Source organism: Brachyhypopomus gauderio, chromosome 4 (genome assembly GCF_052324685.1).
Source record: "Brachyhypopomus gauderio isolate BG-103 chromosome 4, BGAUD_0.2, whole genome shotgun sequence".
NCBI lineage: Eukaryota > Metazoa > Chordata > Actinopteri > Gymnotiformes > Hypopomidae > Brachyhypopomus > Brachyhypopomus gauderio.
Window position 1 is genome coordinate 19603162 of NC_135214.1, and position 25822 is coordinate 19628983.

General features: G+C 44.7%; 1 protein-coding gene across 7 annotated transcripts in view; it reads right to left on the reverse strand.

Annotated features, from left to right (window-relative positions):
* Positions 1 to 25822, reverse strand: part of b3galt1b (UDP-Gal:betaGlcNAc beta 1,3-galactosyltransferase, polypeptide 1b) — a 72596-nt gene that overhangs the window by 14958 nt on the left and 31816 nt on the right. For 5 of the 7 annotated variants that reach the window (XM_077001213.1, XM_077001216.1, XM_077001215.1 and 2 more), the window contains one exon: positions 25570 to 25618. The exons of the other annotated variants lie outside the window; for them this stretch is intronic. The gene's annotated coding sequence lies outside the window, so the exon portion shown is untranslated. The remainder of the gene's footprint in view (positions 1 to 25569; positions 25619 to 25822) is intronic. 7 annotated transcript variants of the gene reach the window in all.

Here is a 25822-nt window from a genome sequence, read left to right on the forward strand (position 1 = left end):
GAGAGAGAGAGAGAGAGAGAGAGAGAGAGAGAGAGAGAGGAGAGGAGATAAGGAAGAATGACAAGCAAGTGCAAAGGTCAATGTAAATAAGCACCATTGATTCTGCTTTGATATTTTAATTGACGCGACAACCAGCTGCCAGATGGTGGGTGTGTTTAAATGGGACGACCGAGCGGGTGAGGCGGAACCGGTTACCGTCGTCACGAGCCCAGCCGCCACGTCAGCCATCGCTGTCTGGTTTTATCCAAGCTCTCCCACTCCTTCAACGCAACGTTAAACCAGACCCGCCGGACAAGAGCAGGCAGCCGATCAAAACAGACACAGAGGAAGCAGCTCAAGTCTCCTGATAAAGAGATTATTTATTGCACATCTCAGCTTTCTAATGAGGGGATATGCGGTTAACAGCTGAGAGCCATCATGTGTCACGCTGTCTTCATTCTTGTAGCTCTTTGCCACACAGCTTGAGCGACGATCTTACGGCAAGAGCTTCTGATGCAATTACTGTAAAAGGCTAAATCAAACGAGTAATGTTTGCTACGATGTACAAAGGCAGAGCCGAGCTATTTTACATCACAACATATAATACTGCACTGCAATAACACGCGGTCGCATCAATCAGCTCTGAATAGTGTATCATTCTCCGATGCAAATCCTCATCCGGCAGGAAATGTCAACAGCGTGGAAATTGGAATTGAAATGCCATGCAAACATGAACTTTCAGCAGAGAAAGAGGAGGCAATATGCCACCTGATCCGGAAGATATTGCTTTCAGGGCCACCTGAGTTTGTGCAACTGTTCCCTCTTTTCTTTCTATTCTGGATCCGGGAGCCGCCACTTCGTGGTCCAGTATAGTACGGAGGCCTAATCCCGATAAGGAGACTCGCTGTTAAAGATCAGGAATTGTCAGGCAGGAACAGCCCCTTTCACACAGTGAGAATTTTTCCTCTCCTGAGTTCGCTTGCACTCGGATTAGAATCGTTGCTTCTGTCATGTGTATGAATGCAATTACCATCATCCATCTGTGACACACACACACACACACACACACACACACACACACACACACACACACACACACACACACACTTTTTTAAGCAACAATTTCATTTTGTAGCACAGAATAGAAGAAAGTGTGAATACTGTTCATCTTTTTTTTAAGTGTACTAATTATAAACATAATGCCTCACATAAAAGTGAGGTATTACTCAAAGGCTTGTCCTACGTTTGTTGGTTTGTTGGAGACTCCTGGTGATGAGAGACTAATTACTGCCCAAGCCAATGAGACCAAACGAGCAGCATTAATCTGCCTGCGCGTCTTCATGTTATCCAGCTGTACTGAACGAAAGCTTTTTAATTACACTCCAACGTTTGGATGTTTGCCTTTTTCTGGAGGCAGTGTGACCTCTAACGTCAGAAGAGGCTCCAGCTCACACACTCGCTGCACCAGACTAGTGTAGAAAAGGGACAGGAAAGGGCCTCATACGGCCGAGCTCTGAACAGCTGGTGTGGACTCCAACTGTCAGACTACATAAGCTCATACTGGCACCTTTTCCAAAGTTCAATGCGTTTACTGTGAGGTACATAAAATGCATTTAAGTGAAACCTACACAGAACATTAACCAACCAGTTCCTGAACACTACAAGACAAATGCTGGTTGTGTTAGTACGACCTTTGACCTAGGCTACTTCGATGCCCATCAGTAGAATTATGAGTACAGTTTTATGACGAGAACTAAATATACGTACTGAAAATCTTGCAATCCTTTAACTGAGAGTTACAACTGAGAATTAAATGTGGTTTTGTTTTTTTGAAAATCACATTCATGAAAAACAAAACCATTAAAAAAATGTCTCAAAAGCTTATTTCAAAAACAGCTCCCACTTTACAGACATGAAAATAATTGATGATGAGAGGTAGAAACTACAAGCCTGTGTGTGTGTGTGCGCTTACGTGTGTGTGTGTGCATGTGTGTGCACATGCACATGATTGTATATGAATTTTTGTGAGTAGTTGTGTGGATGTGGAAGGATGGAAACACGGTCTGGACGAGTCAGTGAGTGTGACTGAGATCAGTGATGAAATAGCTAAGATGGACTATGTCTATAGGCCTCGACCTTGGGTGTTATTTTATGTGCATTACACACATAACAAATGACAGCTTATACATAGCAAATGTGTAAGCATGACAAACACTGTGTGGCATGTGGCACAACACTTTAACGATATAGACAGATGTTGTTTTTACAGAACACTGCAGAAAGCCCGAATGCTCAGGAGTACTTTATAGCACTTGGGCTCAGGATCTAATGGGAGACTGCACTCCCTCTCTCCTATAACCTGACCTAAGTAAGTGACTGTTTGTTTAGACTCAGAAGGTCCTTAGGCCAAACACACAGCTCCACTGCATAAATGACATTTCCTCAAAAATACTGGCCCACCAAATATGCAATTTGCTTAACTTTGCCAAATTTAAGAGCATTTTGTGTGTGTTGTGCGTGAGTAGGCTACTGATAATCTGATTGTCTGCATTTCTCTGTGTGTACAACAGCTGGAATCTACGGAGCTCTACACGTAATGAGAGGGTATCTACACGCCTCCCTCTCACCATCTCCATCTCCTCGTCCATGATGAACCCCCACCCTCTATTTGCACTGCGGCTCTTCCCCTCCCATGCGTTCTGCTATGTCTTTTTCTGTTTGCCTCCATCACTCTTCCTCTCTCTCTTTCTCATCTTGCCCTCCCGCCATCCCTTTCAGCTGTAGCAGGTAGTCATTAGACCAGAGCAGATGGTGTAGTAGCTGATTGCTATCTGAGGGTCTCCTCGACAACACGGCTCTGGAACAATGTGGACGCGACGCGGCCATCCGCCCATCAAACATACTACTTGTTTACTTTATCATCCCGTCCCAACTGCACAAGTACGCAGGTTTTATCAGCTGGATTATGGTTGACATTGTCATTTAATTATTACAGTCGCGTATGGCAGATTGCCTAACTATCTTTTAATTAACATAAAACATTGCCCTTTCGAGTAATCTGCCTGCAAACCAGTAGGCTAATTTACTATTCACATAATGCATATTTAAACACACATTCCTTTCCAGTGCACATTCATACCAGAAACAACTTTCCCTGCCCTGCAGGGCTCCAGAAACAGCACATCACGGATCAGAGTGGTTCCGCGATCTGCCTTTTGCGAAATTTGTGATGGCTTTATGACAGAACCATTAACACAAGAAGGAACCCATTTCTTTGTAAGCACCTAGTAAGGAGAACTTTCAAAAGTGTGCTGACATTTGTCTTCAAGCGGAGCGGCAGACATTTGCGGGAAAGTGGCGTGGAAATGGAAGCATTTCAGTAGGAAGAGGTGGTGAGGAACGAGGTAAGGAAGAGGAGGGGGGGGGGAGTGGACTCGTCTCATCTGCTCACCTGCTCCCTGAGCTCATCACCGCCACGTTTGTTTTAATAAGACAAAAACCTTAAACCAATTTTCCTCGACATTATTACTTTCAGGCACGATCATGTCGAAAATTGAACTCCCAATTTGGGGAAGGTTGTCTGTCAAGTTGCCCTGTATGGAAACGAAGGAATCACAACACTGTGGGACAATCAAACTAGGGTTTTAGAGAGAATCTACCTGTGTTTACTGTGTTATACAAGACTTAGCCACACTGTAGCGATATCCACGTCATTTCAACATGGAGAAATCAGTAGGGCGGACAAGTGAATTAGCTAGTATCTAGAAAACATAGCCGTCTTTCGAAAGCTTACTGCTAAGATGCAACAGGTTTAGTAACAACCCAACCATTCAGGATTTATCTCTACAGAGCAGATGTATGTGATCGATTGCCAGATGTAAGTCAACACCATACCAAGAGCATGGTTACACTGGCAGTAGAAGAAACTACAGATCGCACTGAGGGGAACTGAACAAGGGCTTTAGGCAAACAAAATACTTACAGTACAGGTTGTGTTAGTTCCTAGGCTAATATAAGCAATAGAAGTTAATATAAGTCTTGTGGGCAATGTTATCCAACTATGAAATGAAGCCACTGCAGATCTATAAAACGACTCTGAATATATGTCTATCACGCCATTTAAAATTGCCTAGTAGAGACAGGAACGCTATTCTGGAAAACAGTGCTCTTCACTGTGGCCTTTTTCACAGTCTGGACAGAGCCTTCAGGCTGATGACTATGAATAAAAAGCACATCTAATCAGATGCGTGATTACAATAAAAGTCCCGATTCCCAACGTTATATTTCCCTCTCCGCCTCTTGGAATGATCTCTAACCTGTGAGGCGAGAGGCCCTCGGGAGAAGAGTAATAGGATCTAAAGGCGATGGCGAGTTTGTGGGCCCGAACTGCGAAACCTCATTACGAGCGAAGACCTGCGCGGAGGCTCCTAGCCGCACACCAATCAGCACACAGCACGGCGCCTCCTCTCGGCCCGTGCCATTAGCATAATCAACGAGAACAGGTGAGGTGGGAGAACAAAAAATAAATCGGGAGATGTCGGCCATCATTTCATCCATTAGGGCGGTGCAGACGAACGCCGAGGCTACTTCGCCCAAGTTCCGTCACCAAGGCGGAGACGAGCTGCCCTACGAGCATATGGCACAACTTGAGACAGTGGGGTGGTGTTCGTCTGTTTACAGAACAGACATAATCCTCTGCTTCTGTCTTTTGGTTCATCAGGGAAGGATTTGAGCGGAGGAACACTGATCGAGCGCCGAAAGGAGCCGAGGCACTGATGCGTCAGCTCGGAGGAGATGCCCGGCTGTGCCTAAGATCGGGATGCCACTAACGAACATAAACTACACTCTCACTGTCCTGTCAGGCTGCCGTGAAACCACCAGTCATAACAACTGGGATCTTGATTTATGGTTCTAGAGGGTGCTTATTGCACCTTTTTACCATTACTTTTCACAATCCTGTGTTTTCAACCCCAAGTACTGCCTTCTGATCTGCAATCATACAACACAACTCTATTTAGCCCCGTGAAGCCAGGCTGAGGGATAATATCTCCTGATCAGAATATTACACGCACTATTGGCTTGGAATAGGCACGGCAAAATCAACTCAGCGATTCAGTGTGGAAATGTACCAGATTAAATGCTCCGTGTATTACTAATGTAAATGTGAGAACGGCAACCCAAAGTGATAACATACTAGTCAGTATATGAAAGACAGCATCCAAACAATGTAAAATCAAAGTTATTGGGGAAGGAAAATTTATTTCTGATGAAAAGCAGCTGTGGGCAATTCGACTGACGTGCCCCCTTCATCCAGAGGAGAGTAATGAATGAACTGTACTCAAGGCTGTGGTAAACAGAAGCACCACGGCGGATTCTCCAGTTACACACCATCGTTTTAGAAGCATTCTTATTAAATGAAATCCCATATTAAATCTTTGGATCCAAGTTCGAGCTGTGCTCGAGTCAACACGCATTCGGTTCCGCTCCGTGTCCAAGGTCATGTGTTGTTTGACAAACCGGCCCGTGCGAGCGCTGCGACCTGCTCTCGTGCGTTTAGGAGGGGAGGGGGCGGGTCCACACGCAGCGTTGATGCCGGCCATCTGAAACCTGCATCGTGATTTCCTCCACCGCGGTAACGACTGGGATTTAATAGGGGGGAACACGGTCATTGTTCAGTAGAAGGGCAGCTTAGCCCTCAGCGCTAGCAGCGTAGCCCGGCTCCGCCGACCCGCGCCCGCTCTCAGCTGCAGACCTAATGCAGATCATTATGCAGGAGATGGGCTTATTTTCATCTCATTATCAGACTGTCTGCAGCACTCGCCGCTGCACAGCAGACCCGCGCTGTCGTGGGAAGATTACCTCTTTCCCTTCAGGCCTGTATTAGAGGTAATCAGGGCCCTTCCACTCATGGGGGGTGGGGGGTATAGAAAGGTCTTGTGACGCACAATCACAGACACACCTCAGGACACGCAGCTGCAGCCAGGGACATCAGTCATTCTGTTTTACTTCTAGTGTCTGATTGCAGCAATGAAACGAAGCAACACTGTTCTTCAGTATCAGCTGAGGGACACTAATGTGTTGGCAACAGCTCAGCTACATTTTGCGTCGCATCCCTATGATATGAAAAGTTGGTTCAGATTTTTTCTCCAGTTCCCTTTTTTATTTCAATGAGGTAAAATACCTCATCCCCCAGGGACCTCTCTCTCTCTTCTAAATTGACACAAGCCCCCTGAAGGAAAATCCAACACAGGATTAGAAATTAAAGTGATTCATTTTCATTATATACAGCGCTGACATCCCATATTTTAAGCTGTCTGATTTTGCCTTGGCTGTACTCCTATGGCTTGACTAACCGTGTTAGCTAGACGCCTCTGTAGGTTACATCACTTTGGATAGATGTAATTAATGATTCTCGGTTACAAAATGCAATTTGGACAAAGTGTGTTTGTGAACAGGAAGCATCTGATGTAAAAGGTTTTGGGACCCAGACACCAGACACCAGCCACCAACCAAACGTGCAACAGGCATCACTCCAGGATTGCAGAGACGAAGGACTACAAGAACTCTAATGATCACTCCGCACTCAACAATGTAATTAGTATTACATTGTTACAATTAGAATTACATTGTTACATTGTTACAATTAGAATTACATTGTTGTGCACACTTGCATGTGCACAACTTGCAACTTTTATGTAATGGACACAATGGCCATGTAAGGGGCGATAAAGAAAATACCAATTAGGTACCTCATCTACAGGAGTTCATATTAACGCTATAAGAAAAGCAGAGTTTGCAAATAATGTTACCTAGGCAATACGCATTTATGGCCTCGATAAGGACAATTAGCTCTTTGCAGAAAGCTAGAACTGGGAACTGTAGCAGTGCTTGAATACATAAACTGGCTTGTAGGGATCACAATCATTGACAAGGGTGCAGTTATGACCGTGCACTCCATGAGCGATTAGGTAGAGGCTTTAGATAGTTAGCGCAAACTCAGCCATGCTGATCTTAGTGCTTTCAAAAGCTACATATAGCTGGCTCGTCATCCTTTTCGTAAAAATAGTATGCTCATACAAGCAGAAAACAGTTTGGCTTAATTACATTCATATGTTCAAGATTTAACACACTGGACATATTCAGTTCCCCAAGCATACAAAAGTGAGATTATTGCAAACTGAGAAAATGTGGCAATGGCTTTACTATAAAAAATGCTGACATCTCCTTTCAGCAGCTGAGAACATTCTAGAAATGTCAGAATGATTCTACAAATGTCATATTTCTACATAGTTTGGGAGGAAATGCAGCTTTGACTAAACTAAATTAAATGTTTCATATTCTTCATTGTTTTATGTGTCAGGAACAGCACATGATCACCCGTAGCGGCGGGGTTCTTCTTTATAGAGAAGAAAGGGGGAGGACTGCGTCCTTGTATAGACTATCGCGCACTCAACGCCGTCACGTCCAAGTTCGTTTATCCCCTTCCGTTCATCTCCGCTTCACAGGAGCGTCTTAGAGGAGCATGCATCTTTACGAAGTTGCACTTGCGAAGTGCTTACAATCTCGTTCGCATTCGAGAGGGAGACGAGTGGAAAACTGTTTTCGTCACTGCTCGAGGTCATTATGAGTATCTAGTCATGCCGTATGGATTAGCTAACAGCCCCTCAGTTTTCCAGGCGTTTATGGATGAGATATTCCGAGACATGATAGGACAGTATGTCATCGTTTACATAGATGACATTCTTATATATTCCTCATCAGAGGCCGACCACGTCTGGCACGTCTCCGCTGTACTAGCCCGCCTACGGCAGCATCACCTCTACACAAAAGCTGAGAAATGCGAGTTTCACCGGACTTCCGTAGAATTCCTGGGATGTACTCTGTCTCTGGGGGGAATCTCTATGAATATGGACAAGGCGTCTGCAGTCGCGCTGTGGCCAGTGCCTCAAACGTGGAAGGAACTCCAGCGATTCCTGGGATTCGCGAACTTTTACCGTCGCTTTATCAGGGGCTTTGGTTCCGTGGCCGCTCCGCTGACGAATCTCCTACGGGGCGGGCAGCGTCTGCGCCTTGACTGGACGGCTGAGGCTGACCGGGCGTTTTCGATGCTCAAGAGAGCGTTCTCCTCTGCACCCATCCTTCACCTCCCTGACCCCCATGTTCCCTTCGTGGTCGAAGTCGACGCCTCTGAGGTGGGAGTGGGAGCGGTTCTCTCCCAGCGTCAAGGAAACCCCCCTAAATTGGTCCCTTGTGCGTTTTACTCGAAAAAATTGCAACCAGCAGAACAAAATTATGATGTAGGCAACCGTGAACTCCTGGCAGTGAAACTCGCCTTAGAACAGTGGAGACACTGGTTAGAGGGGGCGGAACATCCTTTTATTGTTTACACCGACCACAAAAATTTGGAGTACTTAAAGGAAGCCAGGCGACTTAACCCTCGCCAAGCCAGATGGGCGTTGTTCTTCTCCCGGTTCCGTTTTTCTGTCTCCTATAGACCCGGCTCAAAGAACACAAAAGCCGATGCCCTCTCACGCATCCACGATAAAGACCCCGTAAAAAAGGAACCGGAGTACATATTGCCATGCACCTGTTTCTTAGCTGCCGTTTGGTGGAATTTGCAAGGCGAGATGGAGGAAGCACTACGCACAGATCCCAGTCCAGACGATTGCCCGGCAGAAAAACAGTACGTCCCCGTGTCTATGAGAGGGCGACTTTTACAACTAGCTCACGATACAGCGGGTACAGGTCACCCGGGGATTACACGCACCATACATCTCATATCACGGCTCTATTGGTGGGCATCTCTGAAGGACGACGTTCGCGATTATATATTAGCTTGCAGCATCTGCGCGACAAGTCGCACTCCCCGAACTCTCCCTGTAGGAAAGTTGCTTCCACTCGCTATTCCTCGCCGACCCTGGTCCCATATCGCGATGGATTTCATCACCGATTTACTGAAGTCCGAGGGCAACACTGTCATTCTCATTGTAGTCGATAGGTTCTCCAAGATGTGTCGCTTAATTCCGTTCCCCAAGTTACCCACTGCCATGGAAACCGCCCTGGCCGTTTTCACTTTCGTTTTCCGAGTCTTCGGGTTGCCCGAGGATATTGTTTCTGATAGGGGTGTCCAATTCACGTCACAATTGTGGAAACAATTCTGCAAACTGCTCGGGGTCACGGTTAGTCTCACCTCCGGCTACCATCCTCAGGCTAACGGGGAAGTGGAACGGGTAAATCAGGAGATAGGGAGGTTTTTGAGGCAATATTGCGTTTCCTAGGCGGGCTGGAGTAAATACCTACCTTGGGCAGAATATGCCCGGAACTCGCTAATGCATTCCTCCACCAAAATGACCCCCTTTCAATGTGTGTACGGGTATCAACCGGCCTTCTTCCCCTGGGACGAAAGTCCGTCAAACATTCCGGCGCTGGACAACTGGTTCGAGAACAGTGCGCGCACTTGGGAATGGGCCCACGTACACCTGCGACGCGCTCTTCACACCCGGAAACTCCATGCAGACCGTCGCCGGTTACCCACACTGGTCTACCACCCGGGGCAGAGGGTGTGGCTGTCCACGCGAGACTTGAACCTGCGGCAACGATGCAAGAAACTCAGCCCTAAATACGTCGGTCCATTCAAGGTCCTGCGGCGAGTCAACGCCGTCTCGTATGAACTTCAACTGCCCCCTCAGCATCGCGTCCATCCAGTTTTCCACGTTTCTCTGCTTAAACCAGTGTTCTACAGTCCTATGTCTGCGGCGCCATCTCTTGCCAAGCCACCTGAACCGCTGGAGCTCAACGGGCGCCCCGCTTACCTTATCCATGCCATTCTGGAGTCCCGTCGGCGTCGGGGTGGGCTTCAGTATCTGATCGAGTGGGAGGGCTACGGTCCCGAGGAACGTGCATGGATCCCCGCGCGGGATGTGTTGGACCCCCCTCTTCTCGCCGAATTCCACGCTGCTCATCCTCACTTCCCTGCTCCTAGGCGTCGTGGCCGGCCCCCTTCTAACCGGTCTGTTGCGGCTGGAGCCGCTCGTCGGAGGGGGGGTACTGTCAGGAACAGCACATGATCGCCGTGTGATGCGTTTCACCTGCCGCTCATCGCCCCTCCCCTTTCACACTATTTAAGCTTCCTCCTCTATCTTCCGGGTTGCGAAGTATTGTTGGCATGCCATCTACCAAGCGTTATCTCCTGATTGCTCTCCTGTGTTTTGACCTCTGCTCTCGTTCCAGGCCTCGTCTCCAGCCTAGCCCTTTTGTACCTCCAGCCATCTGTCTACCCAGCGTGAACTCGGACCGTCCTGACCACAACAACCGCACTCACACACTGCACACACCACACGGAGTTATTCACCTGTGCGAGTACTCCGTATTCATTCAAGAAATAAAAACATCAGTACTCCGCATCTGGATCCGTGTTTTCCTGGTTGAAACGTTACATTATGAGCATTTTCTCATGTCACGGACACCAGGGAATCTTCTCAAAAACATATGTGAAACCTTTTTTTTAAAATTCCATACATATTTTGAAATTAGAACATTTATACAATAAATGGGTATTCTGTTATTTCAGCCAAATTCATCGATCTTAATGTTCACACATCTGTACCACTATCTGCTAACTAATGGCAAAATAATACAAGAAGAACTGCACTAATTTAACAGCGTAGCCATGTATGAGCGAAAGTCTTGCCATTGTCAAAAGCGTAATTATGCAAAGCGGTAGCTATGAAGTGCTTATCCTCTGGTTCTGGCCCAGTACCAGTCAGAAAATGTGAAGTCCAATGGCTCTTATAACACCACAACAGGAACTGCATAAAATAAGTGTCTCTTATGCATTTTTATACATTCACAAATATGAATCAAACATTCCCTTTTCAAGGGACGACTCTTCAATATTGCTCACCCATGACCATATCCTTGATTACTTACTGCATTGCATTATGGCCTATAAGGAAAATAAGTTGCTAAATTCACTCAGTGGAGTTAACTGGGTTCCTCTTCGGTTTTGTTATGGAAACAGTGTAAACCCACAGGACACTTCATTAAAAGCATTTGGCTGTATGTACATTCAGTACCACTTTAGTGCAACATCTACTCTATAGGTACTCTGCTTCATATATATACGGTTCCAAACAGTGTCCCATTTGATGCTATGTGCAGTTAGTAAACCATCTTTTATCCCATTACCATAGACACTCAGTTTTTGACGTCATCTCTGTTGAGCGTATGGTGTTTAGGTGGTAGCAGGGACAATAACAAGGCAATGGACCAATCGTGGGTGTTACACTTGTATCAGGTGCTGCACTTTTGCTGGCATTTTATGCTAATCGCTGTCTCTGCTGAGCTGACAGTGGTCCTCCACCCCAAAATAGCCAGCCAATAGTGAACTTCTGGTGTGAAACCGTAACGGTATAGGAGATGACCAGGGGCGTTGTTAGGGGCAGGCCCTCAGGGTGTAAGGCCTGAATGTCTCTATGTCAGCCACCAGTGATTTCTTCCATCTATGATTTATTAAAACAGTGTGCACTACAGTCAATTTAAAAAGGTATGTTACAGGATTTTTTTTGCATACCCAGCCAATGCCCCTGGAGATGACTAACACAAACTGCATTGCCACAGATGGACTATGTAAATTAGGCATGCATGTAAATCAGGTATGTAAATCCAAGGTATTAAACTTGGGTCCCGGAGGGCAAGGGCCCTGCACATATTCTTGGTTTTTCTGCACAAATACCCCTGATTCGTTTCATCCATTAATAGCCAAATTTAGTAGGTATGCAAGGGCAGGCAAATCTCCAATATGTACTGAATTCCAAACCTACAGGAGGGGAATTCGTTCCTTCGTCTTACCGGTACATCTATTAGGTGTAACTCCAGGGAGGTGTTCCTAATAAACAGGCCAGTAAGTGTATTACAATGATCCTGACACCAATTAGAACTAAATGAAACCTAACATTTATTTCCTCTGTGAAATCGAACGACATTGTGCAAAAGACATGCAGTCGCCATGTGAACTTTAGCTGAACTTTATGCGAGTGGGGAAACGATTCCACCAGACACCAGATGACAAAAAAGCCACGCCCATGTTTAATAAGGTCATCTGACATCTGCCTTGGAACAGACCACTTATTCAGCCTGGTCTCAGTGGGCCACTAAACCCCACCACACATGGGACTCCTCCCCCACGCTGAGAAGTCCTTCACAGACTGCTGAGAGGCAAAGGCACACACCTACGTTCCCATGTTGATCAAAAAGAAAGAAAGAAAGAAGACTAACAACCTCCAAAAGCCAGTACCAAAGGGAGCTTCCTGGGGAACTGTATGTTCCAGTGCTGTCTGTTCTTCACTCTGAAACATCCTTGAAGCACTGACTGGATGAGGGCTAACAAAATGGCAGCCATTCCCCCTTGATGGTTTTTACCACAGCAGTCTATCTGATGAGTTCCACTACTGGAATGAAAAAGTCCTGGGCAAGCCTTCGCACCACACCGTGATGGGTGTGCATCACGTCCAGGCCCGGTGGACCTTTAACGGCCCCCTGTAGCGTGCTCTGACTGTGGAACTGCAGATCTCTTTTTTGGCGGGTAAATGCTGCCTTTGAGGAGAGGCAATTTTTGCGTAAAGACTAAGGTTACAAATGCGAATGAGGGATGAGTTATGAATCATCTCGCTTCAATTTCCACAATGCAGTACAGTCTCATACGCCACCACACAGTCTTCCTAGAGGAGGAGAGCAGGGTAGTTTCAAATCAAAGTTGTGGAGTTTTTTTTTTGTGGAATTTAGGAAACTCCCCCTCCCTTCTCTGATTCAGATTATACTACGCCTATATGTCACAATCATTTTTATAAATGAAAGAAATATGATTTGAAAAGCAATATGTATGAGACATGAACTGAACTTGCACGTCATCAGCGATCTTCCTGACTCTCTTCTGTACATTTCCTCACTGAATAATCAAACTCAGAGTGTCAAATGGAGAGAAAGACCAGAATCTCAGCTGATCTTGACCTTTGACCTGCTCTTTGTCAGGGAGGGCTAGGTGCTATATTTGATCATTCATGAATAACATGCGACGTACAGTTCCTACACACATATTAAACATTCACCTGAATAGAAGCACTGCACACATCCACAAGGCTTTAGTTCCCCCATGACCCTCAGGAAGCATGGTGAGATGATGAAAAGGATGAGAGAAAGTGACACACACGCACACACACAAACACACTCGCACACTCACTCACACACACACGCCACCAACTAAATGTGCACCCTCAAATTTTAAGTGAAATCTTACATTTAAGCCAAATGTAACATTTCAATTACTTTGACAACTTGCTCTATATAATTCATAATTATGAGAGTCATTAAATATTAAAGAAAAAAAAACTTTTTGAAACCCCTTGACTATCCTCTATTGACATGGCCCAGCTTCAAGCCCTTTGAAATAATTAAAATGAACACAGTCAATATAAGAACAGGAAGGAAGCATGCAATTTTCTTTCATATCCTTTCATATCATGTTTCCCTTCAAAACATTAATATATAACAGACAATGTGAGAAAACCAGTTTACTGCTTTGCAGAGAATACCATTCATTTTCGACACCCAGATACGATCTTTAAAATATGACTTAACCAACGTAACAGTTTTCAGCCAATCATTCAGTGTCTGCAGTAAAACTAACATTTACACGACTGGCCACAACCACCTTATCTGACACCATTTCCTCATCCATTTCTAGAACAGTGCTTTTTATTTGCTTTGTGGTTGTGTGATTTATATTTCACCTTCTGTTGCCAATGTAAGAATACTTAGAAGATAAAGCCATGCTGTTTCTTTTAAATTCCTTAAAATGTAAATTCCTTAGACAAATGCATTTCAACCAGGGTTTGGAGGGTTACTTTAAAATGCATTCAATTACAGAGTACAGATTACACATTAAATGTATCTGTAAACTAGTCCAAGAAATGATTATATTAGTGTAATGTAATAAGCTTTATTTCCTTTGCTCTCCAATTATTTTTTAATCCGATAACTTCCAAAGAGGTTCAGAACACTGGTCACCTACAATCACAGCCAGTTTGATCACCAATAACTCATTCAAGCTTCTGCAGGCTTATGAACATCTCAGGAGAGAATCAAAGTTGTCCTCATTAACATGTCTATTTCCCCAGCATTCTTGAGAAGGCCCTACACTCCTGTCAAACCAGTAGATTTCACCAGTGTAAACAACCCCGATGAGTATAGACTGTTTTGAAAACAGTGAGAACAAAGTTAATCATATAGAATATGTGATGACTTGCTGGATGATAGTAATCAAACACACTCTTATGAGCTCAAACTCTTCTGTTTGGAAAGTTTGCCAAAAATCATACTTCTAATAGAAACTCCATGGCACTCTCCTGAGAAGGGGCACATGTCCAAAACAAGATTGTCCAAAACAAGATTGTAATCCAGGGTTCTTACCCCCCACTGCATTATAACTAGAGAGTAAGAAGGAGTTTATCATCTGATAACAACTGCAGGACATGAGAACTCAGTGACTGACATCAGTGACTGATGGTGTGAACTCCAGTAATCTACAAATCATCACCAATTAAACAAACCTGATTGCATCATGAAAAATGTCATCGCGATAGCTTTACTTAAAGTCCCAGAACAGGGTTTACTCTTTACTCTAACCTCATTAACAGGACATATACACTGATCTTCATATTCATGAGCAGAACATTTAATGTACACAGTAGAGTACATAAAAAAACCTCTGGAGAGACTTTTTTTTTGCATTTTGCCCCCTAACCACCATTGACAAACGACCATTTTATTTGATGTGATAGACATCACAGATAACATTAAATAACAGACTACAGTAAATAACAGGCTACCTTGCACTGCATATTCATCAACTGAAAACCCCTTGTCCTCCCACACTCCACACCACACTGCTCTGATGTTACTAGGAGATGCCAGGTGAGGTAAAATGTTGGGGTGTAGGAGGGGACACCGTCTTTCCCTACATACTGTAACAAATAAGGAGACCACAGCAAAATGACTGGAGTTTCTGAGGCTGACATGACAGTCAGCCCAAGAGTTTGCAGCAAGTCATTTATAAAACTGAGCTCAATAGAGCTCCGGATTAGCCAGCCCATTCTCGTTGAAAGGAACAGCTTTCCCATTGCTTATTGCAGCCAATGTGGATAATACGGTAAGTCTTTTTATTAAAACATGTTTTTTTGTTTGAGAGGTTTCGCAATAATGTAGCTGGCAATGAGAATGTAGGAGGCAAAATGATCGATCTATCTAGCTAAATTTAATGATGCTTGTTGAAAGAGCCAATAGTCAGTGACCACATGTTTAGCCTCCACTGTGTATAGGTAAAGCATGTTAGCATGCTAGCTATAACTGGCTTTATATAACTAGTTATAGGGTAGCTAGCTAACAGGCGTTGTCCCATTGTGTTTAGGACATATGCATCCTTCTGAATAAGGACCTGCATTGGCGGCGTGACGTTTTTTGCTGGGCTCATGTTGGCGGCCAAATGGACTCTAGTTCATAGTGAGAACAGTGGCCACCCAGTCTGTACACCTGATACATGGCAGGAGCCAAGCTAAGTTACGCTTGATATTATCATTATTATTATTATTATTATTATTATTATTATTATTATTATTGAATACCTATCTAACTCACAAAGGTAGAGCTAACATAAGTGTACATTCTGACTGTAAATTGCACCACTTAGAAGCCGCTACAGGGTTTTCATATTCAAGTTCAACTCCATGTACAGAATCACCCTCTTCAGATTCATTTAAGGCTGGTATAGGGGTGTCCATGCAGGAGAGGTAAGAAGTACAACAACGGGCTGTTACGTTTGTTACAAAGGCTGTAATATAAGTCATGAAACAATTACTGTATCCACCAAGAAAACGCACTATATACCATTCAGTGCTGATAATATTACTGTGTGTCAACAGTAATGGGAATTTGATTACAACTATTATAAAAGTGAGGAAAGAAAGAACGAAAACACCAGTCCCTCTTTTAAATGCAGTAATGTAATAGTACTAGTCCTTAACAAAGCTTTGAAATGTACCAGTAATGTAATTACTGCCCTTTTCTGTAACCGTAACAGAATACAGTGACCTTTTTGTATCCTGATTATGCAACGCTGTTACATGTATTCAGGTAGTTGTTACTCAACCCGGCATTTAACCTACGCTCCTTAATCCATGGCTTATTTATTCACTTATTAAATTACTTTTAATTATCAATTACCTGCAAACCTCTTGTAAAAGATGCAAGCTTTATGAACATCTTTACATGGAGACCTTTTATCGCCACAATACGGTCAACTTTATTGTGGGGTTTTCCCCCCTCATTGAGTTATGGCATTTTGAAGCAATTCTAACTTTATAACTTCAATAAGACAATAATTACTAAAATACTCTATGCTAAAGTATGCTACAATCAATGTAGAGCAGTCTGATGTACACAGTACAGCAACATTTATCTCTATATATAGAAAGCAAACTATATATATTGCGAACTTGATGTGCAAATGATGCACTTATAGTGTATATAATGCACACACACACACACACACACACACACACACACACACACACACACACACACACACACACACACACACCGTGTTCCTGAAAGCATTTCCTGGACTTTGCACCAGTAACAGCAACACAATGCCCCCTGCAGATTAGTAAAATTGCCCATTTCCACTCAGTTCATTAAAGTCATTAAAGCCTCCACTCTGTAAGTAACAAACGAGCACCTGAGAGCAACTCGACCGGAGCAAAACCATAACTAACAAAGCCACACATTTGCCAAGCCTCCCTTTGTGGTGGTTAATGCATTGCCATTCAGACAGGGTCAGTGACAACCAAGGGACAAAAGTCCCCCCCCCCAGTAAAATCCTTACGTACGTCATGCATGCCACACTTAAACTTACTGTTCAGCATAAGGCCGCCAGGCAAGCTTAATTATCTTAATTAGTGAGTCGTTTCTGTCATGAGCATGAACCATTCTGACACAATTAATGGTTTATGCCTTTGAAGCTGTACCAATGCTTTCATCTTAACTGATGCATTTGTTTTGCCCAGATATTTCATTTGCAGCGCGATCACGTTGCGACAGTGCTCTTTATTCCTCTGAAGATATTACCCTGAAAATAAGCCGATCCAGTTGTTGCCGTACTGCGGAGACGCTGCTGCCCTGCGTGCCCAAGTGCTGCGCGAAGTGTCACTACCAAAACGTGAGCGCCTCACACAAACTGCTAGTGTGTGTCTGAACCTCGTTAAGATTGGTGGCCAAACTACAAAATCATGAACACTAAGATCCAGGCTCAAAAGCCTGTTTAGGCTCAAAGCCTTAGTGATTTTTAAGAGGATTATGTTTGCATTAACTGTACTTGCGTGTAAGCATAGACTCTCAAAAGTATTTTGTTCACACTTCTCTGGCCAATAAAGCAGAAGGTTCTTGCTTCAGTTGTTTACAGTAATAGTGTAAACAACTTGCTTTATTCTAAATAATAAAATTAAAAAATCAGAGTACACTTTCCAAGTTAGCTTCTGAATGAAATCGTGAATATGCCATGCCTAATGCGAAGTGGTGGCCTTTGTGTTAACGAAGACTTCTGCGGGAAATACGAGCAGTCCGTCGCTTATGCTCAGACCATACCAGCACTAATCTGCGGCAGAGCATAAAGTATTATGACATCCCGCAAACGTGAAGCCCCAGCGTGCTTCGCAAAAAGAGGTGATTAATATGCGGCAGAGACTGTGTGCACGTGTGGGGGTGTGTGTCTAAAACTCATTTCTCAGTGTCAGCATTGAGGACAACAGAGGACACGTCTCTTTCACACCCACACCCACACACGACACTCACTCGGGACATTCGGTGAGCGTCTCCCCACCCTTTCTCCCCCTACAAAGCCGCTGTAATGCTTTCTGGTCTCTTTACGACCGCATACCAGATTGAAACGGCTGTGCGGGTGCGGCCTGGTCTCACGGTTGTCTTTTTATTGCCTATATTGAGTTATGTGATTGTCTTCCTTCAGTGCACTGAATGAACCCTTCTAATGCAGTTCTGAAGAGAGAGAAACAGGCAGACCGCTGTGTGTTAAAGGGCGCTGCTGACTGGAGAGTGCTGCATCTGTACACCTGACATGCAGACGGCTTTTAGAAGACCGGGTTTATCTTTTCAGCTTTCCAGACAGGTCCAGGTGTCTCTCTGTCTCTCTCTCCATTTCCTGCTCTCTCTTCCCCCCCCTCTTCCCTCTCTCTTTCTTTCATGCCGTCTTCCCCTGCGACCACACTGCCCTTTCCGGAAACATTCAGAGCGGTTGAGAAAGCATCTGTAAACCTTGAGGAGATCAGAGAAGGTGTAGGAGTTCACTCGTTTCATCATCGTGCTACATGCCGCATCACCGTAGACACGTATGTGAGATGTGTCTGTGCGCGAGTGTGTACGTTTGTTTATGTGAGAGTTTGAGAGACAAAGAGACAGGTAGAAATTGACTGAGGCTGACAGGGTGTTCTGGGTAACAGCAGAGGAGCATGTTGCCCCTGAGGCAAGGACCTCTAATATAGACCAGCCATCTGCTGCTTTACAGCTGCCCCCTCTCCACATCGTGCTCCGCCTCACAAGCACGACAGCGTACGGCGTTTCACACCACAATGACATAACTCACCGAATAACCTCGACAACGAACCCAACCAGTCCCCTTGACTGTCCAGTCACAATCTGTAGTCCAAAGTGTTCCATAATGACTTCATTAACATCTAGCACTCCTACAGTACGCAGGGCATGCAAAAGACTACACTCCATATACGAGGAGATCAGCGGACGGTGCAGGTGCTGGTAGAACCTACGTGGAAGAATTCCAGAACTCCATTCCATGCTGTTACTCCTGGTTATACTTAAGCAGATGGGCAGGATGCCCCACCAGGCAGGCCCGAGGGGTGGGGGGGGGGGGGGGGGGGGGTGGTTGTGAGGACTTTCGGGCCCTGTGACGGGGTTAGGCCAGAGGGGGCGAGCGAGAGTGACGTGTCCTCTTCGCCCCTCGCCGGCTGTTCTTTGCACCTCTGACACCCCCCTCTCGTACGCACGCCCGAGCCCGAAAACAGGCGGTAGCTGCTGGTGACAGGTTCACGAAAGAGGTGTGTTGTGGAGAAACCCTCGTTGTGGCGGAGACACACTGCCACGCCGTGTCCTGTTTCAGAAGGCTGCATATGTGCTGTTAGCCCAGGTGCAGAGAGGAGAGCGCAGCGGGAGGGTAAGAGAGAACAGGAATACCTCTCATTACATTCCCACAGCCAACATTTTACCATCCCAAGCCCATCATCAGATGCTTGGTTCGCCTCCAGCTCCTGATCAGTTTTTTTTTTTTTTTTTTTTGTCATTCATCCTGTTTAGCGAGACAAACACCTCCGAATCAAACAGTAACAGTAAAAATCGATTTCATATTTATTTCCAGAGGCGCGGCCCTAAACAGTGATTTATGTTCTACACAGTCTGAAGTGCAGAGTCTGCCGCACTCCTGAGAGACGAAACGCAGACAGACCAGACAATGCAAAATGCAAATGCTACACTAATGTCCACAAATTTCCCCCAGGGCCTTTATAAAGCACCGCCCCCTTACCCAGCTCAGCGTTTGGGGTACGGTGGTACAGTAGGGAGGTATTTCAGTATACCATGGTATTTAAATATGGTGACGGTATTATAAAATGGTGACCATATATTAACTATGGTGGCCTTTTACCAGAAGGCCTCAGAAATGTGCAAATGGCGAATCTGAAGGAAACGATAGGTAAAACACACAGGAAGTGCTTGTTGTTGAGCTTTGTGTCAATCAAACTAGCGGAGTAAAGCTGAACCATGATTTGTGAAACTCATTTTAGCCAATTGGCATGCTTTTGTTTTTCTTGTGGGAAGTCATTGGAACTGACTGGCTTTGGAGCTTAATGAAAGTAATGCTACTAAACGTAAGTAGACTGTAAACGCTAGCTAACTAGTCAATTTTCATTGCCATTTTCAAGTGATTTGAAAGTCTTCTATTTTCAGAACCAAAACTGAAGAGCACAGGAATGGAAGCAGGAGAAAGATAATACAACAAGCTAAAAAGTAGAGGACAAAAAATTTACAAGTGAACATGAATTGGAAAGAGAATCAAGAGAATCAACAGGACACAGAAAACTAGATAGAAGCTAAAGAGATAACTAACAGGGGATGCTAAAGAGAAGCTACAGAGAAAACTAATTAACTATATAGGGGGAAACAGCAAGACTTGGGAACACACCTGAAACACACACACCAAGAGTAGCGGAGGGAAGTATATTGTATATATATATACACATACACACACAACAGGGCATTAAGAACACAGGGTATATACACACAATGGGGCAATAAAATATGGGGTATATATACACACAACAGGGCATTAAGAACACGGGGTATGTATACACAATGGGGCATTAAAAACATGGGGTATATATACACACAACAGGGCATTAAGAACACAGGGTATATACACACAATGGGGCATTAAAAACATGGGGTATATATACACACAACAGGGCATTAAGAACACAGGGTATATACACACAATGGGGCATTAAAAACATGGGGTATATATACACACAACAGGGCATTAAGAACACAGGGTATATACACACAATGGGGCATTAAAAACATGGGGTATATATACACACACAACAGGGCATTAAGAACACAGGGTATATACACACAATAGGGCATTAAAAACATGGGGTATATATACACAACGGGGCATTAAGAACACAGGGTATATATACACAACGGGGCATTAAGAACACAGATTATATACACAACAGGGCATTAAGAAAATGGGGTATATATATACAAACACAACAGAGCATTAAGAACACAGGGTGTATATATACACAACGGGGAATTAAGAACACATATATATACACAATAGGGCATTAAGAAAACAGCAAATATACACAACAGGGCATTAACAACAATTGATTATATACACACACACACACACACAACAGGGCATTAAAAACACAGTGTATATATACACAATGGGGCATTAAGAACATGGGGTATATATATATGTATACACACACAACAGAGCATTAAGAACACGGGGTATATATACACAATGGGGCATTAAGAACATGGGGTATATATATATGTATACACACACAACAGAGCATTAAGAACATGGGGTATATATACACAATGGGGCATTAAGAACATGGGGTATATATATATATATATATATATATGTATACACACACACACACACACAAAACAGAGCATTAAGAACATAGGGTGTTCACACCCTGAAAAACAGGACACAGGTGATAAGGAACAACGTCACAAACACCCCCATATGAAAAAGTTCAATACCACACACCCCTAGTTGAGTCGGGGGTGGGGGGGTGTAGGTTGGGCAGCTTCGCCTCACTGACCCTTCTCCAATCACCATCATGGCAACTTCAATTTGTCAAACAAGCAGGAACCAGAACGCCCCTGAATTTGTTACATCAGCTCGTGTCAAAGTGACATGCTCTCCTCACCAAACTCGTGTGGCGCCGCGGCACGAGGACAGAACTCAGTGGGGAAAGACAAAGCGAAGCTTGCATCATCTGCCCATGAGCTAGTTCAGTACTGACTTCTCCTGAAGGTAATTCACGGTTGTGCCGATTGATTCTATTCATGATTATATTCGTGTAACCGAGGCTTCCTGGACTTTGGTGCATGGTGTTTTAATTTACTGTTGTTGTTGGGGTCCTTCATGAATATTCTGAAAATGAACTTTTTAGTCAGCCTGGCGCAAAGTGAATTCAACAGAATTTGCTTTTGAATTGCCATTAATAGCACAAAAAACCACTACAGGATCGAGTAGACAACATTTCCATTGACACAGCTGTGGCACATCCTACTAGCAATTTATCGCCTTCCTGACAGCTACCGACCTTTGCACTAACCTCACAGAGGTTGCCTGAGAACAGCTTTACTGTCTTACTATGATTCACACACACACACACACACACACACACACACACAAACACACACACACACACACACACACACACACGCGCGCACTCGCGCGCACACGTACAAGGCCACATTTTGTGTGCCTGTGAGCTATGGGTAAGACCTCTGAAATTTCTTCATTAATTAACTGTAATGTCCATGTAAAGAATGCAGTAAATCAGTCCTTACCTCCACTTGGTATTGATTTGACTAAATAAATACACATCAACGGATCATTTGGCCGCGCTGCCTGGAGACCTAAAAACTGCTGATTACTTTGGCATTCAGTTTGACGTCTGTAATCTCGAGCTTAAATTACGTGTCTAGTCCCATGGAGCTCTTTTCCGTCAAAGCCATGCCTCAGTACATTTGAAACTGGAAATTCAACAACATAATATAAACCATATGCTGCTTTTAATAAAAAAATGAAAACTAACCCAAACTGTATATCTAGTGAGCCCCTGCATGCTCCTCCTGCCTGATATGTAAAAGCTCTTTTGGTAGCGTTACCCCTTTTCCTGTGGCACCGAGAAGCTGCAGTCTGGCAAGTGGCGCTGTGAGAGAGGAGGGCCCAGAGTGCGACGCTTCCCTCTCAGGAGAGCTGCAGGCACCAAGTGTGTGCCCGCCGCGTACAATTCATCATCCACTCGGCCGCTGGCTCCCGCGCGCTGCAGGCTGTACTTCGCACAGCCTGCCGAACGTAATCTCACTTCAAGGGCGATGACTCGGCAAAATCAGGGGGGTTTTCTTCTTCCTACCAGGTCACTCTTTAGAATCTTTTGAAGTCAAAACAAATCAGACTCCCACGGACTCGAGTGCGGGAAGGTAGCGGCGCCCTGGCGCGTCTGCACACCCACCTCCCTCCACCACGCCACGGCCCCGCCGAAAGCACTTAACCCTCCGGCTCTGCGGCGGTCGTCTAGGCAAAAGCGATGCACATCGGCCGCATATCTTCACTGTGAGCAATGGCCCATCCAGCGGCTGGGATTGGCCTGGAAAACCAATACTGAGCAAAGTCCGAGTCCGGAGCTCAATTTCAACCTGGGAAAGCCAGAGGGTTCGGCTATGATCAGCTTTGCCATTTCCAGTCTAGTGAATTCTCAGGCGCCCTCTCTGAGACACTTAATAAACATGGAGCCCAGTCCGTCGAGCCCTGCTCCTCACAGAAATGCCACTAGCACCCGCTTAGGGGGACATTTGCTCTCCTAACTTTTTTTCCTACCCTCCTCAATGGGCCGCGTTAATGGGCATTCCTTTAATTACACCCTATAATTCACATCCAATTGATTGGGGTTATTGGCGGACAGATCAAGGGGAAGAGGGGAGCGGTGGTAAAAAGGCCATTAATTGTGTGAGAAGCGAGAGCGCAGGGACAGGGCGAGGTGCAGCGGTGTGGATGAGCACCGTGCTGTTTACGAGCCCTGCGTACACTCACACACACACACACACACACACACACGCCCACACACACAGACACACACACCCACACACACACACACACGCACACACACACAGACACACACACCCACACACACACACACACGCACACACAGACACACACGCCCACACACACACACGCACACACAGACACACATGGCCACACACACACACACACACACACACACACATCCTTCTCCTTCAGTCAATAACAAACACTCACACATCCATGCTGTCAGCTCTAAGGTACATATGATGCCAAGTGACAGCACACTGGCCGTTTTTTGGAACACTGAATAATATCTTTGAGCAGTTTTCCCTCAGTCAAAAGCATGTGGGCCTGTTTTAGTGGACTCATCCTGCCGTGCTGTGAATAAAATATTCATAAAAGTTGATCAACTCTCCAAAACGCTTATAAATGTTTGAATGTACTGACCAGATTGCCATGGCTTATAAAAGACTTACTTATGAGTTTAAATGACTCCACAGTCAGTGTTGCTGTGTGTGCCTAAATCAACTCAGCCCACTTCAAAGCTACTGGGATGAAACTAGAGGAAATGAAGAATATAATGATTACTATGATTACAGTGTGCAAACACACACACACACACACACACACACACACACACACACACACACACACAAGCACAGCAGGATTTCCAGTATTATATACTAAATTAAGTCACTTTGTGTGTTTACGAGGACAAATGAAAATTATGAGGTTATGAAATATTGTGCATCCACACTGTAAGTAGCAAACAAAATCTAAAATGAGTGTATAACATCCATTGATTCTTCGATATTCCAAGCAACGCCTACTGCATATATCACTAAATACAAACACAACACTATTAGGAAACACATTTACAAATGGTACTACTGGTGTGGGTTAAGCGAGGCTCTGTAGCTGGAAGGTGTTCCATGAGACAGACGGGTAAGCTTTCAGGACCTTAAACCCTTTTGGACAGCAGAGCAAACTCACTGTTATTACTGTTTTAAGCTATAAAACATCATAAGCTGTATAAAGCAAACTGTCTCCGGTTGGCCCAAAATAGACCACATTATGCAGCGCTTACGACATCAGAGCATGCCTGCCTGCCACAGTCTGTGCACCCAAATAATTTTAATGAGCAAAATGAGTCTAATAAGCAGACTGGATAGAGATGAGCTCAGCCTGACAGTCCACTAAGCCAGTGCGTGCAGTCTGCACCATTCTATTTTTAGACAGGGGAAATCTAAAGAGGGAAAAGAGCACCCGGCCCTGATGGGACTCCAGAAAGCGCTACTGGTGTCTTAATGAATCCTAATTGTTCCTGTGAGTCAGCTGCGCCTCAAACTGCCACGTCACACTCTCGGATGAATTAGTCCGCCTAACCCAGTTATAATATTGCGTGTCTCCAACTTATCACCTTATGCCACGCCCGAAACGTGTTTTCATTTGACAATCTGAAGAGAGGTTTTTGTTTGTGTGTTTCCTGTGGGACTTGTTCCCAGCGATGATTTGGGCAACTCAGTTAGCTAGCATAAAATCACCATCTTTAAAATATTTTGTGTGAGGCATTGTGTCTGTGCTGTTAATTGCGTTCTACGGAGTGGTCAAAGCCTGCACTACCAGAGAGGACACGGAAATAATTTTGCGAGTGACTGTAGTTGGTACCCTGTGGTAATGACTGGAAGAGAGGAGAGCATTTAAAGCCCTTTGCATTAGCAAACTCGCCTTTAAATGCAGCAGAGCAATAAGAACATGAAGAAGCAACATCTGAAGGTCAAAGCTTAACCAATCCTTGCTCTGCATAAAGAGGTGCTGCTTAAAAACCGCACAGCATGCAAACTCTCAAAGACACTCCGTCTTCCAAACAGACACCGACGTGGTTCGTTTGAAACACCATTTACGGCATAATTCAGCAAGTCATAAAGCAATGCTGGTGAGTTTTTTTTTCCTGTGTACACGATCGTGAGCTTACTACAGTTTGCCACTGAGAGTTTCTAATCATGAGGTTAATTAGTTGACCTTGGGCGTTGTAGTCGTTAAATGCGTAACTGTGGCGTGGACCGTGACTACACATCTGCAGTCAGCACTTCTACGTACGTAACGTGATGGCATACCTCACATATCTGCTGTCCCCACACCCCGTCACCGGTCTCCTCAGCTCATCTGTGGAGACAGAGGTTAGAGGTTATTAAAAAGTGCTTGAAACAATGATGCAGAGCAGACATATGCAGGAAGAGAGGAGGAAACAAGGCAGAGGGGGAAGGTGAGAGCGAAGCTCCGTCACGGAGACAGAAAGACTGATAGACTGAGAGGGAGGGTGCCACAAGGAGAGATGAATAAAAGATGAATGACTGCATTGTTTTTTTT